Below are 21,270 nucleotides of genomic sequence, written 5' to 3'. Positions count from 1 at the left end.
GTGCCTCTTTGCTTGACATCATGGGAAAATCAAAAGAAATCAGCCAAAACCTCAGGAAAAAAAAATAGTAGACCTCAAGTCTGGTTCATCCTTGGGAGCAATTTCCAAACGCTTCACAAAAATAGATGGCATCATGAGGGAGGAAAAAATATGTGGATATATTGAAGCAACATCTCAAGACATCAGTCAGGGAGTTAAATCTTGGTCGCAAATGGGTCCTCCAAATGTGGAGTGTGTGTTAGCATTTAGCGTAGCGCATTTGCATTTCCAGATGTCTAGATGGGACGCCTGCGTGTCAGGTAGGAGCAAGAGGTTAAGGACAACAAAGTCAAGGTATTGGAGTAGCAATCACAAAGCCCTGACCTAAATCGAATACAAAACCTGACTAAGTTACAGCAGTTCTGTCAGGGGGAAATGGGCCAAAATTCCCCCGTCTTATTGTGGGAAGCTTGTGGAAGGCTACCCAAAACATTTGACCCAAGCTAAACAATTTAAAGGCAATGCTACCAAATACTCATTGAGTGTATGTAAACTCCTGGCCCACTGGGAATGTGATGAAATAAATAAAAGCTCAAATAAATCACTCTATATACTATCATTCTGACATTTCAGTCTTAAAATAAAGTGGTGTTCCTAACTGATTTAAGACAGGGATTTTTTACAAGGATTAAATGTCAGGAATTGTGAAAAACTGAGTTTAAATGTATTTCACTATGGTGTATGTAACCTTCCGACTTCAACTGTATACTTCTCAGAAGAATGTATTTTCTTCAGGATTGCTCTGTTTTTGGCCAGCTTCTCCATAAACTCCTGGCAGGGGAGGTAGAAGTTTGTCTTCACAATAAGCATGGCCTTGATGGTAGGAACAGTGAACCTATTTCTTGCTGCTGTCCATATATCATTCATTTGGGAGAACAATCTCCCGACTGGTGCATTACTTCCAGGTAAGCACATGACAACAGATGCTAATCTAGCCCGGTTAGTGTGTGGGATGTCATTCTCTTTGAAGTGGGTAACCACCGTGCTCCATCTCAGACTACGTGGTGTCTCAGATGTTTTCCATTCTTCAATCCAACTCCCCTTCAGGAACTCTTGCAGGCTGGTAACCTTGTCAAACAAGCGAACATTGCTGTGTCCTAAAATGTTATGGTACTCCTGGCCAACAAACTCACAAAAGCTCTTCAGTCTTTCTACTCTGACATGAAAATATCTTTGTGAGCAGGTACTCAACAAGCTGTTCTGGCCGTGTTATGAATGATGTGTACAGGACAACCTAAGCCAATCACCTCCCGCTGCAGCACATTTTTGGTATTTGTGTTGTCGGCAGAGAATGTTTCAGGTTACATTTTTGTATGACCACCAGGACCTCAGCTGCAATTTCCTCTGCTGTTTCTCCTTTCAATTTAACAAAATCAAGCAGTTTTGTTTCCACAGATGTGCTGCCATCATAAATCTTACGATATCTGACTACTATTGGCAGCAGCTTTACATATCCATGACTAGACAGGGACACAAATTTAACCTGGTCTAGGTCCTGTGTTTGCCAAAGAAGCTGCCCATGTTGCTAACACGTTACTCACTATGGCATCACATTTTGTCCTAACACATGTAAACTTTGACTCATAAAGCTTCCGTGTCAGTTGTGCTGTGCAGTCCATAGATCATTAACTATGATTGTGTAGCATAGTGTGGTATACAAAGACACCCTCCTGCACAGCTAAATCATATTCTTCTTGGGAAGGCTCTACCTTCTTGAAGAATGTGGTAACAGAGGGCATACCAACACGGCAATCAGAGAGGCTTTATGCTTTTTCTTCTGTTGATGTTCTACCACTGCTGTTCTTCCCCGGCTGTCAAATGAAAGAGGAATTACAAAGGGTGCAGTTAACAACTATCGTCTTGACCTGAGAGTATAAATGGAAATTCTCTCATGTCATAAAAAGTGCATTTCTGTTTCTTGGAAAGAGCCATTGTACTTCTGTCTGCTCTTCTTCACTCTCCTTGTCGCTCTTCATACTCTTAACTTTTTATTCTCCTCTTTTCTTCACTGGTCTTCCTTCCTTTCCTTCTCTTTACCTTTCCACACTCACTTCACTCTTTACTCCCATAATTTTTCCTTCTCCTTCCTTTCCAATCTTGAATAATAAATAGTACACTGATGTGTACAGATGTGTCGGCATCGAGTAACTGTCTTTGGCCCCCTCCCAGTTAGGGGGAGTGATGAGCTCTACAGCAGAGTCTCAACTCAATCGCTGGTTGAAAACTGTTTTCTGCCCCTCCCAAAAGATAGAATTTGTAGATAAGTGGCCCTCTTTCTGGGACTCACCCACAAACAGGACCAAGCCTTACCTGCTGAGGAGTGACGGACTCCATCCTAGCTGGAGGGGTGCTCTCATCTTATCTACCAACATAGACAGGGCTCTAACTCCTCTAGCTTCACAATGAAATAGGGAGCAGGCTGTTAGCCAGCCTGCCAGCATAGTGGAGTCTGCCACTAGCACAGTCAGTGTAGTCTGCTCAGCTATCACCATTGAGACCGTGTCTGTGCCTCGACCTAGGTTGGGCAAAACTAAACATGGCGGTGTTCGCCTTAGCAATCTCACTAGGATAAAGACCACCTCCATTCCTGTCATTATTGAAAGAGATCATGATACCTCACATCTCAAAATAGGGCTACTTAATGTTTGATCCCTCACTTCAAAGACAATTATAGTCAATGAACTAATCACTGATCATAATCTTGATGTGATTGGCCTGACTGAAACATGGCTTAAGCCTGATGAATTTATTGTGTTAAATGAGGCCTCACCTCCTGGCTACACTAGTGACCATATCCCCCGTGCATCCCGCAAAGGCGGAGGTGTTGCTAACATTTACGATAGCAAATTTCAATTTACCAAAAATAAAAAAAAATAAAAAAAGACGTTTGTCTTTTGAGCTTCTAGTCATGAAATCTATGCAGCCTACTCAAACACTTTTTATAGCTACTGTTTTACAACCCTCCTGGGCCATATACAGCGTTCCTCACTGAGTTCCTATTGGACCTTGTAGTCATAGCAGATAATATTCTAATCTTTGGTGACTTTAATATTCACATGGAAAAGTCCACAGACCCACTCCAAAAGGCTTTCAAAATCAGTTAACCGCTTAACTGAGGAACTCAATTTAACCTCTTACGGCCACTGAGACGTCAGCGTCTCACCTAGCCAGTAGCCTGGGGAAATGCGTAGCGCCAAATCCAAATAGTACTCAATAAAACTCAAACTTCCATTAAATCACACATGCAGGGTACTCAATTAAAGCTACACTCGTTGTGAATCGAGCCAACATGTCCGATTTTAAAATGCTTTTCGGCAAAAGCATGAGAAGCTATTATCTGATAGTATGCACCCCCCGAAATACCTGAACGAGACGTAAACAAAAGAATTAGCGTAGCCGGCGCTACACAAAACACAGAAATAAAATATAAAACATTCATTACCTTTGACAAGCTTCTTTGTTGGCAGTCCAATGTGTCCCATAAACATCACAATTGGTTATTTTTTTTCGATGAATTCCATCCATGTATACCCAAAATGTCCATTTATATAGCCTGTCTGATCCAGAAAAAAACAGCTTTCCAAAACGCAACGTCATTTTATAAAATAAAAAAAGTTGCCTATAAACTTTAACAAAATACTTCAAATTACTTTTGTAATCCAACTTTAGGTAGTTGTAAACGTTAATAATCGATCAAATTGATGACGGGGCGATCTGTATTCAATAGCAGCAAGTCAAGAAATCATGGACGATTTTCTCTCTTTCAAAACTATCCACCGTGTACCCTCTGACAGGAAGTGCCTATTCTTCATTTCACCAAAGATTAACTTCAACCCAATTCCCAATACTGGAGACATCGTGTGGAAGCTGTAGGAACTGTAAACTGGGCGCTATCCATTTTTCTTTTGCCATAGACAATACAGGGAACTGGCGGAGGGATATATACATTTTTTTTTGTGAACAGTTTTTCCTTGGGGTTTTGCCTGCTACACACGTTCTGTTATAGTCAGACATGATTTAACCAGTTTTATAAACTTCAGAGTGTTTTCTATCCACACATAATCATATGCATATACTATATTCCTGGCATGAGTAGCAGGGCGTTAATTTTGCATGCTTTTTATCAAAAAGTTGGGGGAAATGACCCTAATGACCGCAATACCCTAGATGCAGTTGCACCCCTAAAAACTAAAAACATTTCTCATAAGAAACTAGCTCCCTGGTACACAGAAAATACCCAAGCTCTGAAGCAAGCTTCCAGAAAATTGGAACGGAAATGGCGCCACACCAAACTGGAAGTCTTCCGACTAGCTTGGAAAGACAGTACCGTGCAGTACCGAAGAGCCCTTACTGCTGCTCGATCATCCCATTTTTCTAACTTAATTGAGGAAAATAAGAACAATCTGAAATTCCTTTTTGATACGGTCGCAAAGCTAACTAAAAAGCAGCATTCCCCAAGAGAGGATGACTTTCACTTTAGCAGTGATAAATTCATTAACTTCTTTGAGGAAAAGATTATGATTATTAGAAAGCAAATTACGGACTCCTCTTTAAATCTGCGTTTTCCTTCAAAGCTCGGTTGTCCTGAGTCTGCACAACTATGCCAGGACCTAGGATCAAGAGAGACGCTGTGTGTTAGTGTTTTAGTACTATATCTCTTGACACAATGATGAAAATAATCATGGCCTCTAAACCTTCAAGCTGCATACTGGACCCTATTCCAACTAAACTACTGAAAGAGCTGCTTCCTGTGCTTGGCCCTCCTATGTCGAACATAATGAACAGCTCTCTAGCCACCGGATGTGTACCAAACTCACTAAAAGTGGCAGTAATAAAGCCTCTCTTGAAAAAGTCAAACCTTGACCCAGAAAATATTTTTAAAAACTATTTCGAATCTTTCATTCCTCTCAAAAATTTTAGAAAAGGCTGTTGCGCAGCTGCCTTCCTGAAGACAAACAATGTATACGAAATGCTTCAGTCTGGTTTTAGACCCCATCATAGCACTGAGACGGCACTTGTGAAGGTGGTAAATGACATTTTAATGGCATCGGACCGAGGCTCTGCATCTGTCCTCGTGCACCGAGACCTTAGTGCTGCTTTTGATACCATCGATCACCACATTCTTTTGGAGAGATTGGAAACGCAAATCGGTCTACACGGACAAGTTCTGGCCTGGTTTAGATCTTATCTGTCGGAAAGATGTCTCTGTGAATGGTTTGGCCTCTGACAAATCAACTGTAAATTTCGGTGTTCCTCAAGGTTCCGTTTTAGGACCACTATTGTTTTCGCTTATATTTTACCTCTTGGGGATGTTATTCGAAAACAATGTTAACTTTCACTGCTATGCGGATGACACACAGCTGTACATTTCAATGAAACATGGTGAAGCCCGAAAATTGCCCTTGCTAGAAGCATGCGTTTCAGACATAAGGAAGTGGATGGCTGCAAACTTTCTACTTTTAAACTCCCACAAAACAGAGATGCTTGTTCTAGGTCCCAAGAAACAAAGAGATCTTCTGTTGAATCTGACAATTAATCTTAATGGTTGTACAGTCGTCTCAAATAAAACTGAAGGACCTTGGCGTTACTCTGGACCCTGATCTCTCTTTTGAAGAACATATCAAGGACAGCTTTTTTCCATCTACGTAACATTGCAAAAATTAGAAACTTTCTGTCCAAAAATTATGCAGAAAAATTAATCCATGCTTTTGTCACTTCTAGGTTAGACTACTGCAATGCTCTACTTTCCGGCTACCCGAATAAAGCACTAAATAAACTTCAGTTAGTGCTAAATACGGCTGCTAGAATTCTGACTAGAACCAAAAAAGATTATCATATTACTCCAGTGCTAGCCTCCCTACACTGGCTTCCTGTCAAAGCAAGGGCTGATCAAGGTTTTACTGCTAACCTACAAAGCATTACATGGGTTTGCTCCTACCTACCTCTCTGATTTGGTCCTGCCGTACATACCTACACGTACGCTACGGTCACAAGACGCAGGCCTCCTAATTGTCCCTAGAATTTCTAAGCAAACAGCTGGAGGCAGGGCTTTCTCCTATAGAGCTCCATTTTTATGGAACGGTCTGCCTTCCCATGTCAGAGACGCAAACTCGTTCTCAACCTTTAAGTCTTTACTGAAGACTCATCTCTTCAGTGGGTCATATGATTGAGTGTAGTCTGGCCCAGGAGTGGGAAGGTGAACGGAAAGGCTCTGGAGCAACGAACCGCCCTTGCTGTCTCTGCCTGGCCGGTTCCCCTCTTTCCACTGGGATTCTCTGCCTCTAACCCTATTACAGGCACTGAGTCACTGGCTTACTGGTGCTCTCTCATGCCGTCCCTGGAAGGGGTGCGTTACCTGAGTGGGTTGATTCACTGATGTGGTCATCCTGTCTGGGTTGGCGCCCCCCCTTGGGTTGTGCCATGGCGGAGATCTTTGTGGGCTATACTCAGCCTTGTCTCAGGATGGTAAGTTGGTGGTTGAAGATATCCCTCTAGTGGTGTGGGGGCTGTGCTTTGGCAAAGTGGGTGGGGTTATATCCTTCCTGTTTGGCCCTGTCCGGGGGTGTCCTCGGATGGGGCCACAGTGTCTTCTGACCCCTCCTGTCTCAGCCTCCAGTATTTATGCTGCAGTAATTCATGTGTCGGGGGCCTAGGGTCAGTTTGTTATATCTGGAGTACTTCTCCGGTCCTAATCGGTGTCCTGTGTGAATCTAAGTGTGCGTTCTCTAATTCTCTCCTTCTCTCTTTCTTTCTCTCTCTCTGAGGACTTGAGCCCAAGGACCATACCCCAGGACTACCTGACATGATGACTCCTTGCTGTCCCCAGTCCACCTGACAGTGCTGCTGCTCCAGTTTCAACTGTTCTGCCTTATTATTATTCAACCATGCTGGTCATTTATGAACATTTGAACATCTTGGCCATGTTCTGTTATAATCTTCACCTGGCACAGCCAGAAGAGGACTGGCCACCCCACATAGCCTGGTTCCTCTCTAGGTTTCTTCCTAGGTTTTGGCCTTTCGAGGGAGTTTTTCCTAGCCACCGTGCTTCTACACCTGCATTGCTTGCTGTTTGGAGTTTTAGGCTGGGTTTCTGTACAGCACTTTGAGATATCAGCTGATGTACGAAGGGCGGTTTGATACACTATTAGATAAAACAGATTCCCATTGCTTGCCTAATTTTTGTATTTTATCTCAAAAACATTGTTTGGAAAAATAAATTGTCAGGCTCTGTAATCATATCTTTCCTCCTCCATCTTCCTATCCAGTCTTCCTCCTATCCACTGCTAATGTTATCCATGAACACATTCCTCTACTACCCCTCCATCATCCCTCTCCACCCACTGGCCCCTCCATACATCCACCCACCCACTAGCCCATCCATCCCTTGCATCCATCCCTTCCCTCCACAAGCTCCTGCATCCCTCCACAAGCCCCTGCATCCACAAGCCCCTGCATCCACCCCTTCCCTCCACAAGCCCCTGCATCCACCCCGTCCCTCCACAAGCCCCTGCATCCACAAGCCCCTGCATCCACCCCTTCCCTCCACAAGCCCCTGCATCCACCCCTTCCCTCCACAAGCCCCTGCATCCACCCCTTCCCTCCACAAGCCCCTGCATCCATCCACAAGCCCCTGCATCCACCCAGTCCCTCCACAAGCCCCTGCATCCACCCCTTCCCTCCACAAGCCCCTGCATCCACCCCGTCCCTCCACAAGCCCCTGCATCCACAAGCCCCTGCATCCACCCCTTCCCTCCACAAGCCCCTGCATCCATCCACGTCCCTCCACAAGCCCCTGCATCCACCCCGTCCCTCCACAAGCCCCTGCATCCACCCCTTCCCTCCACAAGCCCCTGCATCCATCCACGTCCCTCCACAAGCCCCTGCATCCACCCCGTCCCTCCACAAGCCCCTGCATCCACAAGCCCCTGCATCCACCCCTTCCCTCCACAAGCCCCTGCATCCACAAGCACCTGCATCCACAAGCCCCTGCATCCATCCACCCCTTCCCTCCACAAGCCCCTGCATCCATCCACCCCTTCCCTCCACAAGCCCCTGCATCCATCCACCCCTTCCCTCCACAAGCCCCTGCATCCATCCACCCCTTCCCTCCACAAGCCCCTGCATCCACCCCTTCCCTCCACAAGCACCTGCATCCACCCCTTCCCTCCACAAGCCCCTGCATCCACCCCTTCCCTCCACAAGCCCCTGCATCCACCCCTTCCCTCCACAAGCCCCTGCATCCACCCCGTCCCTCCACAAGCCCCTGCATCCACCCCGTCCCTCCACAAGCCCCTGCATCCACCGCGTCCCTGCATCCACCCCGTCCCTCCACAAGCCCCTGCATCCACCGCGTCCCTCCACAAGCCCCTGCATCCATCCCTTCCCTCCACAAGCCCCTGCATCCATCCCTTCCCTCCACAAGCCCCTGCATCCATCCCTTCCCTCCACAAGCCCCTGCATCCATCCCTTCCCTCCACAAGCCCCTGCATCCATCCCTTCCCTCCACAAGCCCCTGCATCCATCCCTTCCCTCCACAAGCCCCTGCATCCACCCCGTCCCTCCACAAGCCCCTGCATCCATCCCTTCCTTCCCTCCAAAAGCCCCTCCATTGTTTTTAGCCTAAATAATCAATATTTCAACCGGACAAAAGCGTTGTAAATATAAAAGAAAAACGAGAAAGGAGCACTCTCGGTCGCGCAGCGAAGAGCTCTGGGGACATCACAGGGTCCACTCCCTCAATGTGGTCATTCTCCCTAATTTTTCAGAATAACAGCCTGAAACAATGTCTAAAGACTGTTCACAACTAGTGGAAGCAATAGGGAATGAAAGCTGGGTCCTATCCCTTTAAATGGTAGATGGGCTTTCATTGGAAAAACAGCCATTTCAAAATAATGGCACTTCCTGGATGGATTTCTCTCGGGTTTTCGCCTGCCATATAAGTTCTGTTATACCCACAGACATTATTTTAACAGTTTTGGAAAAACTGTGTTTTCTATCCAAATCTACCAAATATATGCATATCCTAGCTTCTGTGCCTGAGTAGCAGGCAGTTTACTTGGGCCACGCTTTTCATCCAAAATTCCAAATGCTGCCCCCTATCCTAAAAAAGTTACGCCATTTTGCCACAACTTTGGAAGTATGCTTGGGGCTATTGTCCATTTGGAAGACCCATTTGCGACCAAGCTTTAACTTGCTGACTTATGTCTTGAGATGTTGCTTCAATATATCCACAATTTTATTGCCCCATGATGCTCTCTCTTTTGTGAAGTGCACCGGTCCCTACTTCACCAAAGTACCCTCACAACATGATGCTGCCACCCTCGTGCTTCACGGCTGGGATGGTGTTCTTCAGTTTGCAAGCCTCCCCCTTCTCCTCCAAACATAACGATGGTCATTATGGCCACAAGGTTCTCTTTTTCTTCATCAGAGCAGAGGACATTTCTCCAAAAAGTACAATCTTTGTCCCCATGTGCAGTTGCAAACCGTAGTCTGGCTTTTTTATGGCGGTTTTGGAGCAGTGGCTTCTTCCTTGCTGAGCGGTCTTTCAGGTTATGTCAATATAGGACTCTTAATGTGGATATAGATACTTGTGTACCTGTTTCCTCCAGCATATTCACAAGGTCCTTTGCTGTTGTTCTGGGATTGATTTGCACTACTTGCACCAAAGTAAGTTAATCTGTTGGAGATCTCCTTCCTGAGCGGTATGACGACTGCGTGGTCCCTTGGTGTTTATACTTGCGTACTATTGTTTGTACAGATGAACGTGGTACCTTCAGGCATTTGGAAATTGCTCCCAAGAATGAACCAGACTTGTGGAGGTCTACAATTTTTTTTTTAATGGAGTCTTGGCTGATTTATTTTGATTTTCCCATGATGTCAAGAAAGGAGGCACTGAGTTTGAAGGTAGGCCTTGAAATACATCCACAGGTACACCTCCAATTGACTCAAATGATGTCAACTAGCCTATCAGAAGCTTCTAAAGCCATGACATTTCATGGAATTTTCTGAGCTGTTTAACCTCTTGCTCCTACCTGACACACAGGCGTCCCATCTAGACATCTGGAAATGCAAATGCGCTACGCTAAATGCTAATAGTACTAGTTAAAAAACGTTCATTAAAATACACATGCAGGGTATTGAATTAAAGCTACACTCGTTGTGAATCCAGGCAACAAGTCAGATTTTTAAAATGCTTTTCGGCGAAAGCATGAGAAGCTATTATCTGATAGCATGTAACACTCCAAAAGACCCGCAGGGGACGTAAACAAAATAATTAGCATAGTCGTCGCTACACAAACCGCACAAATAAAATATAAAACATTCATTACAAACACTTCGAAATACTTTTGTAATGCAACTTTAGGTATTAGTAAACGTTAATAAGCGATCAAATTGATCACGAGGCGAAGTATATTCTTTAGCTCTCCGTCTGGAAATAATGTCCGGGTAAATCTCAACCAAAATATCCGGTCGGTGACCGGAAGAAATGCGCTGCCTTGCGTCTGTTTGACCAAGAAACAAATAGTAGGCAAATGACAAGACTCTAGACAAAGTGTGGAAGCTGTAGGTATTGCAACCTCAGCCCCATTAAATGTGGTTCACCTTTATCAATGGGTTCAAGTCGCGCATGGATATATTTTTCCATTTTCAGTGATCAGACTTTCCTGCACTTTTCGATGAAACGCACGTTCTGTTATAGTCACAGCCGTGATTTAACCAGTTTTATAAACGTCTGAGTGTTTTCTATCCACACATACTAATCATATGCATATACTATATTCCTGGCATGAGCAGCAGGGCGCTGAAATGTTGCGTGATTTTTAACAGAATGTTAGAAAAAGTAGGGGGTAGGAGTAACAGGTTAAAGGCACAGTCAACTTTGTGTATGTAAACTTCTGACCCACTGGAATTGTGATACAGTGAATTATAAGTGAAATAATCTGTCTAAACAATTGTTGGAAAAATTACTTGTCACGCACAAAGTAGATGTCCTAACCAACTTTCCAAAACCATAGTTTGTTAACAAGAAATTTGTGGAGTGGTTGAAAAACAAGTTAATGACTCCAACCTAAGTGTACGTAAACTTCCGACTTCAACTGTCCATTGCTCCCTCCACTAGTCACTTCATCCCAAAAACGAGCTACTCCATCCATCTCCCCCACCACTAGCCCCTCCCTCCCTCCACTAGCCCCTCCCTCCCTCCACTAGCCCCTCCATCCATCCACTAGCCCCTCCATCCATCCACTAGCCCCTCCCACTACCTACCCATCCCTCCATCCACTAGCCCCATAACTCAATCACCTTTACCTCCTCATTTTTTGTGTGCTTTGTAGTCCACCATTCACAGCCCACATTTCACCAGCCACTCACATTTTGTCCAAGCCAAGAAATCACATGCACATGGTTTTGTAATGCGAAAACAATTTATCACAGGGTATTCTATCCCTTTTCCAGCAAGCAAGGTCTCCATCTTTCTATCTATTGTATGAACCCACGCAGTACCCCACCCTGCTTTCACCACTGTGGCGTTGAGACTCTCTTCCAGCACTGACATACGCACAGAACTATGGAAAAAAATTTAATACAACCGCTCCCAAATGCTGTGTGACTACCCACCAATGTGGCCAGTAAGAATAGACACTCTTACATACATTCTAGCATTTTGCTGGTGGCTGGTGTTGATTTCCCAATCCGTCAGTGTCTGTCATGTAAGGCAGCAATGCTACTCTCTAAAAATAAAACAAACTCACTGTGCAGTTGAGGCTTCATTCAGCTACCTCAGTCCACACAATCTCGCAAAATGGGAGCAGTGTGTGTGTGTACTGTGTTAGAGGTAGTTGCATAGCCCAGCCTGAAACGACAGGGAAACACCTTTCTGAGCACCCCCTTTATTCTCCTGTGTCATTTAAGATTGACTGCCACACACACACGTAACATAGGCATAGCTGTTATTGAGAGACATACACCCCCTCACTTGGACGAAAGCACACACACTCGACCATTCAACCCTCAGACCGAAACCAGATTTCCCACAGAGGCTTTTTTTCTGCATTAGAAAAGTGATCAAAAGGGGTGGCAAAACAATTTTCTGTGGAAATGTGAAGTTAGTCAGCGGACGTTACACAAGCTGCACGGCAACTACTGCGATGAGCAAGATACAAGACTTCACTCTCACAGTCAAACATAGCCGTGCACATGCGCCGATACTTCGCTTCACACACACTTACAATGTGGGATCCAGGGGACCAAGACAGTGGAGAAGTTTAGCCTCGCACTCCAACGCTCTAAGTTGTTGCTGAAATGTACCCACTATACGGTTTACTTTGCGCATTTACGTCATATCGCCACATTTAATACGACTAAAACCAGATATAAACCATGTAGGAAAGATAATGAACCTATAACTTGCCCCATTGATTTTTCTTATGTTTGAGTCACTCAGCATAAGAAAATGGCATGAGCCATGGCAAAATGTGTAGAATTGTAGGAAATTTGCTTTAAAAAACGGCAACATTTGGTCTCTGCGGCCAAGAGGGGCTCAAAAATGTGCCGTCGGTGACCGCGCCATTGGCCAAGCCCACTGGCCCCGTCACGCCCACCACCTAAGCCCCATTTTGATCCTGAAAAATCCCTGACATGGCTGCCAAGAGCCACTGACTCTGCAGAGGGAATGAACTCTGAGTTCAGCTCTGTGGTCACACACAAATATACTTTAAAACTGTTCACAGATCCATTTAGAATCTTCCAATACACTGCTTCTTGTCTATAGGCTCCACTCACGTAATCACCCAGTCAACACACCCACCCACCCACCAAACCACATTCTGGGTTTGAGTCATTCTGGCCAACACCCAGACACACCCATCTCATGGCATATAATGTACACACACACACACAACCTTCTGCAGACAGTGCTCATCTTTCCCTGACCAGACCCCTCTGGCCTCAAGCCCAGCCAGGGTGTGAGAGTTAGCATCTCACCTTTAGGACCTCATCTGCTGTTCACCCAGTTCATACTAACTGGCCCCATCTCGTATCAACTCTGCCTAACCTGGTTCTAGACCCAACACACTAAGGAAGGTTAATCGAATATCAACTCTGCCTAACCTGGTTCTAGACCCTACACACTAGGGATGGTTAATCGAATATCAACTCTGCCTGACCTGGTTCTAGACCCAACACACTAGGGAAGGTTAATCGAATATCAACTCTGCCTAACCTGGTTCTAGACCCAACACACTAGGGAAGGTTAATCGAATATCAACTCTGCCTAACCTGGTTCTAGACCCAACACACTAGGGACGGTTAATCGAATATCAACTCTGCCTAACCTGGTTCTAGACCCAACACACTAGGGATGGTTAATCGAATATCAACTCTGCCTAACCTGGTTCTAGACCCAACACACTAGGGATGGTTAATCGAATATCAACTCTGCCTAACCTGGTTCTAGACCCAACACACTAGGGATGGTTAATCGAAATATCAGGATATACGAAAGGAGTTAGTATTATGTGTTCAGTTTGAGGGAAGAAAAATATGGTATGCCTATTTTAACAATGAAAAAGCCTTGTCTAAATGTAATTATACTTGACATTGGCATGACATTTGAGATTATTAATTTTACTTAGAAAACAAACTTTTGAATATAGTGTTTCCAGAGGTGCGCTGCGCATATAGCCCTCCAGGCTACCCTGATAGTATGCTATTTTCCCCATTTCAAATAGCAATTACAGGTGAGTTTCCAAAAGACATGTAACAGAGCAATGTAAAACAGCCACCATAAAACCCCTTTGTAACAGAATCAGGTCTATCAGTTCGAAAATCAGACTTCTCTTTCGCTGTTGACAACTTGCCGAAGGAAAGCACACTGTCCGCCATGTGCATGTGTGTCATTCTGACAGTTTTTAAAAAATGTATTATTATTTTTAAAAATGTAGAATGACAATTCACATCTTAGTATATATTTTTTTGCATAGAAGTCTTGGGTGGACCACCTAAGTGTTTATTCGGGCCGCCTATGTCCAAACAGTAAAAAAAAAAATCCATTATTCGGGGTGGAAAAAAAAGATTGTGAAAACTTAGACTAAAACAAGGGAGAATCTAAAACTCTAAAAATTATGCATTTGAGTATTTTTGTCATTGATTTTGTTATAATTTAACCTTTAACTACTGAGACGAGCCACCCAGACAGCTGATGAAACTGGGTTTGCAAAACGGAAGACTCTTTGCACAAACTTCCAGAAACAGTCTCACTGGGGTCTTCACCAGACTGTAGTTCGGCATCGTAACAGGGAAAATGCTCACTGGCACGCTGGAGAAGTGGCAGACGTGTGGGTGAGCGGTTTGCTGATGTCAACGGTATGAGCAGAGTGACCCATGGTGGCGGCCGGGGTGGGCAGGCAAAAGCTACAGACAACCAACACATTTGATCTATGGTATTTTGAATGCAGAGATACCGTGACAAGATCCCGAGGCCCATTATCGTGCCATTCATCTGCCACCTCATGTTTCAGCATGATAACGCACAGCTCCATGTCACAAGGATTTGTACACAATTCCTGGAAGGTGAAAATGGCCTGCTTACTCAGATATACCACCCATTGAGCATGTTTGGGATGCTCTGGATGGACTTGCATGATAATGGCGGGAACTGCGACACGCTGTCATACAACTTCGCACAGCCATTGAAGAGTAGGACAACATTCCATAGGCCAAAATCTAGTCTGATCAACTCGATGGGAAGGAGATGTGTCGCGCTGCATGAGGCAAATTTTATTTTACCTTTATTTAACTAGGCAAGTCAGTTAAGAACAAATTCTTATATTCAATGACGGCCTAGGAACAGTGGGTTAACTGCCTGTTCTGGGGCAGAACAACAGATTTGTACCTTGTCAGCTCGGGGATATGAACTTGCAACCTTTCAGTTACTAGTCCAACGCTCTAACTACTAGGCTACCCTGCCGCCCCAGAGATACCATAAATGGTCACACCAGATACTGACTGGTTTTCTGATCCATGGCCCCACCTTTTAAGGTATCCGTGACCAACATATGTATAAATGTAATCCCAGTCATGTGGAATCCATAGATTTGGGCCTAATGAGGATTTCCCTATATGAACTGTAACTCTGTAAAATCCATGTAATTGTTGCATGTTGCATTTATATTTTTATTCAGTATACATTTGACCGTCGTGCTTATCGGTCTATTTGCATAATAAGTGGAATTAAATTGCCGTGTGTGTATTCATTAGTCATCATATAGCCTGGTGGTTAAAGCATTGTATCAGTAACCGAAAGGTTGCTAGAACAAATCACAGAGCTGACAAGGTAAAAATCTGTTGTTCTGCCCCTGAACGTTGTTAACCCACTGTTCCTCGGTCGTCATTGTAAATAAGAATTTGTTCTTAACTGACTTGCATAGTTAAAAAGGTAAAATTTAAAAAAATACTTATACAACTATAACACGCACACATCATACACAGCCCCCTTTTGCGCAGGATTTCTCCTGCAGCTGCTCAGCTGATTGGCTGCTGGACTAAAACATGCTTTTATAAGCCCATTTATTGAGCAACAATTGTAAATGCAAACATGTTTAAAAACAGTTGTGTTGCATGATTAAAAAAGCCACTATATTAATTTCTCAACTGGAAGGCTAATTGAAGCGCACCTCGCATTCAAGTGCTGTCAACAGGCTCTCGGCGCATCACCATCACTTTACAAAAGGGAGCTGGAGGCAGCATGCATTTTGAAAACATAAGCCTACTTAATGATCTGAAACCTGAATGTTTTAATACATATTACGAGGCATGTCTTACCTTGCTTCAAATTACCCTATAGGCAAATACGACCATGGAAACACAGAGGCAATTATTTTATAAGGACTTCATAGTAGGTGTGTGAGTTTCAAGTTTGGGGAAGCTTACAATTTATCCTACCATGTCTACTGATCTGCATGCCAGTTATCATATTCTATATGTACATTTTCATGGAACAGTTTTCATTAATAACTTATTTCAAGATAATTGTCATGTGGTTAATACACCGTGATCACCAGCCTCTGCCATATGGACACATTGATACACCACGATCACCAGCCTCTGCCATATGGACACATTGATACACCGCGATCACCAGCCTCTGCCATATGGACACATTGATACACCGCGGTCACCAGCCTCTGCCATATGGACACATTGATACACCGCGGTCACCAGCCTCTGACCTATGGACACATTGATACACCGCGGTCACCAGCCTCTGCCATATGGACACATTGATACACCGCGGTCACCAGCCTCTGACCTATGGACACATTGATACACCGCGGTCACCAGCCTCTGCCATATGGACACATTGATACACCGCGGTCACCAGCCTCTGCCATATGGACACATTGATACACCGCGGTCACCAGCCTCTGCCATATGGACACATTGATACACCGCGGTCACCAGCCTCTGCCATATGGACACATTGATACACCGCGGTCACCAGCCTCTGCCATATGGACACATTGATACACCGCGGTCACCAGCCTCTGACCTATGGACACATTGATACACCGCGGTCACCAGCCTCTGACCTATGGACACATTGATACACCGCGGTCACCAGCCTCTGCCATATGGACACATTGATACACCGCGGTCACCAGCCTCTGACCTATGGACACATTGATACACCGTGGTCACCAGCCTCTGCCATATGGACACATTGATACACCGCGGTCACCAGCCTCTGCCATATGGACACATTGATACACCGCGATCACCAGCCTCTGCCATATGGACACATTGATACACCGCGGTCACCAGCCTCTGACCTATGGACACATTGATACACCGCGGTCACCAGCCTCTGCCATATGGACACATTGATACACCGCGATCACCAGCCTCTGCCATATGGACACATTGATACACCGCGATCACCAGCCTCTGCCATATGGACACATTTAGCCGCCAATAGATCACGGTGTATCAAACGAGCGCATGAAACTCAGCCTATAGGCCAAAAACTTCCATTGTCAACTAGGTCAATACACAACGCCAACAAAAAGTAGAAAATTATCAATTCAGGTCCTTTCAAAATGTAATTAATCTCAACTCAGCATGTCTGCCTCACTTTCTATGTCTTGAGCTGCTCTTTATCAATTCCCCATTTACATACGTTTACTACCAGTGACAAATGTAATGTGTAATTGATCAAAATAATAAACAAAAAGGGCAAACAATTCACACAACGAAACGATGAATGTGCAAGAATTCACAGGAGACAGCTGAGCCATTCTGGCGAGAAACGCGCCTATATAGTCGCCACACCCCTCTCCTCGTCTAAATTTTTAATTATACTCAAGACACATCTTCACACATATTTCAGATGTTTTCCACTGATGGCTGCAACTCAATAATCAGCAAGGCCTATTGCCACATGCTCTGGCCAAATTACACAATTCCCAAATAGGCATAGGTCTACAAGCTTGTGATTTTAAACAATCCACAGCTACAGTGGGGGGGGGGAAGCATTTAGTCAGCCACCAATTGTGCAAGTTCTCCCACTTAAAAAGAATCTAAATCATAGGTAAACTTCAACTATGACAGACACAATGAGAGAAAAAAAATCCAGAAATCACATTGTAGGATTTTTTATGAATTTATTTGCAAATTATGGTGGAAAATAATGATTGCACATTTTTTTTTAAACACAGTATGTCCACCTTTGTACGTATACGCAGTATGAGCACACCTACTCATTCAAGGGCTTTTCTTTTTTTTACACATGGTAGAATAATAGAGAAGAAATAAAAACTATGAAATAACATATGGAATCATGTAGTAGCCAAAAAGTCATTTACAAATATATTTTATATTTCAGATTCTTCAAATAGCCACCCTTTGCCTTGATGACAACTTTGCACACTCTTGGCATTCTCTCAACCAGCTTCATGAGATAGTCACCTGGAATGCATTTCAATAAACAGGTGTGCCTTGTTAAAAGTAAATGTGTGAAATGTCTTTCCTCAATGTGTTTGAGTCAATCAGTTCTGTTGTGATATGGTCAGTGTGGTATACAGAAGATAGCCCTATTTGGTAAAATACCAAGTCCATATTATGGCAAAATACCAAGTCCATATTATGGCAAGGACAGCTTAAATAAGCAAACAGATATGAAGGTCAGTCAATCTGAAAAAACACCTAGAATTTTGACCGTTTCTCCAACTGCTATGATGAAACTGGCTCTCATGAGGACCACCACGGGAAAAGAAGACCCAGAGGTACCTCTGCTCTGGATAAGAGCGTCTGCTAAATGACTTAAATGTAATGTAAATGTAAATGCTACAGAGCATAAATTCATTAGAGTTATTTGCACCTCAAATAAATGCTTCAAAGTTCAAGTAACAGACACATCAAGATCAACAGTTCAGAATAGACTGCTTGAATCAGGCCTTCATGGTCAAAATGCTGCAAAGAAACCACTACTAAAGAAAACCAGTAAAAAGAAGGGACTTGCCAAGAAACACAAGCAATGGACATTAGACTGGTGGAAATCTGTCCTTTCGTCTGATGAGTCCAACCGCCGTGTCTTTGTGAGACACAGAGTAGGTGAACGAATGATCTCCACATGTGGTTCCCACCGTGAAGCATGGAGAAGGTGTGATGGTGCTTTGCTGGTAACACTGTCAGTGATTTATAGGACAATGACCCAACAAACCTCCAGGCTGTGTAAGGTATATTTGACCAAGAAGGAAAGTGATGGAGTGCTGCATCAGATGACCTGGCCACCACAATCACTCGACTTCAACCCAATTGAGATGGTTTGGGATGATTTGGACCTCGGAGTTAAGGGAAAGCAGGAAACAAGTGCTCAGCATATGTGGGAACTCCTTCAAGACTGGTTGAGAGATTTCCAAGACTGTGCAAAGCTGTCATCAAGGCAAAGGGTGGCTACTTTGAAGAATCTCAAATGTATTTTGATTTGTTTACATTTTTTTAGTAACTACATCATTCCATCTGTGTTATTTCATAGTTTCAATGTCTTCACTATAATTCCACAATGTAGAAAAGAGTTTAAAAAATAAAGAATAACCCTGGAATGAGTAGGTGTCCAAACTGTTGACTGGTTCATCTTACTCTCAGAATGGGTGGAAACCTATCCAGTCGAATTAGATCTACAGCCCAGCACCAACACACCTGATACAGCTAACCGAGCTCTTGATGGGAGTTGATTAGTGGAACCAATCATGTCTGTTAGTGCTGGTCTGGAATTAATACCTGCACACCCTGTATCTCTCCAGGACCAGGTGAGAAGATAAGTGTCTGTTCAGAGTTTAACATTTTGGTTTCAGAACATTTAGTTACATTCGGCCTGAACATGACCCTGTACTGAACCTGAATCCAAGTTAACACTCATCCATCCTAGAGTCACTGCATATTTATTGTGTTTTTATCTTATTTAACTCTGCATCATTAGGAAAGAGCTTGTAAGTAAGCATTTCACTGTAAGGTCTACACCTGTTGTATTCAGTGCATGTGACAAATACATTTTTCTTTGAATCACTACTCGTGTATATCTTTATATACCTGAAGAATAGATAGGGGGTCAGAGTCTAGGTGACCTTACACAATCTGGGTCAGCAGGTGACAGACCTCGCCCACTGCCCCTGTCAAGGGTCACCTCAGAATGCCACACACCCCCCACCTGGCCCACTGCTACAACGACGCCAAACCACAGAGGCCCTGCTCTAACTGTGCAGTAGCAGGGGTTTGTAGCATGGTGAATGGACCAGTCCTGGTTTAAGATTCTACCATGGATGGGTGAAACTATAAAGCTACATTTATGGTAGTATTCTAAATCACCCAGACTGGCCATCACAGACCACTAGCATAGCTTTAGTTAACTAGTTGGATAGTTATCTAACTGTAGTCAATGGTTAACGTCAGTTAGCCAAATGCCAGTATGTGTCTGAGTTGTAAAAAAAAATATGCGATGCTAATTTAACGCAGTTGAGGAGAAAGCGCAGCAAAATGTGGAGTGGGGGAGGCGATTATATAATTAACTGTGCTAATAATATTACATTTGATCCGATTAAGTTAAACGCGTTAAACACAACTGCCAACAAACCAAACGATACAGTTAACCCGCAAGCTGTCACCTGAAAAATAGGTGGCTAACGTTAGTTAGCTAACTAGATAGCTAAATTGTTGGCAAAACAATGACATTTCCCAGCCCACGCACGGAATTGGAAAACAATTGATGCACCTTTTAGACGACGTTGACAGTCAGACGCACGTAGCCAAAAGCAGCTAACTTACTAGCTAATGTTAGCTGCTACCCAAACTAACGTTACACAACAGCATGCGAGAATCAATAGAGTAGCTCTCTCTGCGATAACGTCAGATAGCCTAGCATGGCCTATTAGCATTCTGCTAACGTTAGCAAGCTAACCAACAACGATTGCTCCACCAGCTAAACCTCTTCACTTATACTTACGTTTCCAACTGTAAAACGAATGTAGATGTTTTTGAGGTCCCTGTGTAGTGGGTATTTTCGTGGTGATGTGTCGAGCTAGCTGAGGTTCTTGTTTTGTTTCCTTATTTGACAAAACAAAATCGGCGAGTTTGGCCTCAGATGAGTGGCGATAATTCCTTTCTCGGCGGTTCCCTGTTCGGATGGCGTAGGTTTTTACGCATGTTTGACACTAACTAAGTTTGTCACATCAAGCGAAAAAAAAAAAAAAAAATCTGTACGTTTCTACACAAATATGGGCAGTCAGTAATAATTAGCTAGCTATAATAGACAACACAGACGAATCTCGCACTTTCGTCCTTTGGGTGCTGAACAAGAGGAGGTGCTATTTTCGATATTCGTTCGCTGATTGGTCAAGAATTCTCGAGGACGCTAACAATGATTTGTTGAAATCACTCTCAATCAGTTCTGCCCCCCCGTTCAAATCTGCAGTTTCATTGGTTGTTGTGTGTTCCTCGAACATTCTGACGTTTCGCAAAGTTGCGCTCGTTTTCCCCGATGGCGTGTCCTGAGATCCGCAGATGAGTTTAGGGGTCAGTTACAACAAAACATGAGTTTTTAGTTAGACGAGAAACAAATGTATAATAAAAAAACTCACAACTCCACACTACAAATTTTCCAGTGTTAAAAAAACGGTCTGTGGACCCATAGATACCGGAACAGTGTTAAATGAACAAACTGCTTAGTGTAAAGCCGTATTC

At 43.9% G+C, this 21,270-nt stretch overlaps 1 protein-coding gene across 2 annotated transcripts in view; it reads right to left on the bottom strand.

Moving 5' to 3' along the window:
- LOC118374115 (protein phosphatase 1B-like) overlaps nt 1-20,913 on the bottom strand; it is a 40,157-nt gene extending 19,244 nt beyond the window's left edge. The window contains exon 1 of one of the 2 annotated variants that reach the window (XM_052492496.1): nt 20,534-20,913. The gene's annotated coding sequence lies outside the window, so the exon portion shown is untranslated. The remainder of the gene's footprint in view (nt 1-20,533) is intronic. The other variant, XM_052492492.1, reaches the window with a different exon arrangement.
- Nucleotides 20,914-21,270: the final 357 nt, after the last annotated feature.

Source organism: Oncorhynchus keta, chromosome 3 (assembly GCF_023373465.1).
Source record: "Oncorhynchus keta strain PuntledgeMale-10-30-2019 chromosome 3, Oket_V2, whole genome shotgun sequence".
Lineage (NCBI taxonomy): Eukaryota > Metazoa > Chordata > Actinopteri > Salmoniformes > Salmonidae > Oncorhynchus > Oncorhynchus keta.
Note: the sequence above shows the minus strand (reverse complement) of the source record. Positions and strands in the feature narration are given on the sequence as shown.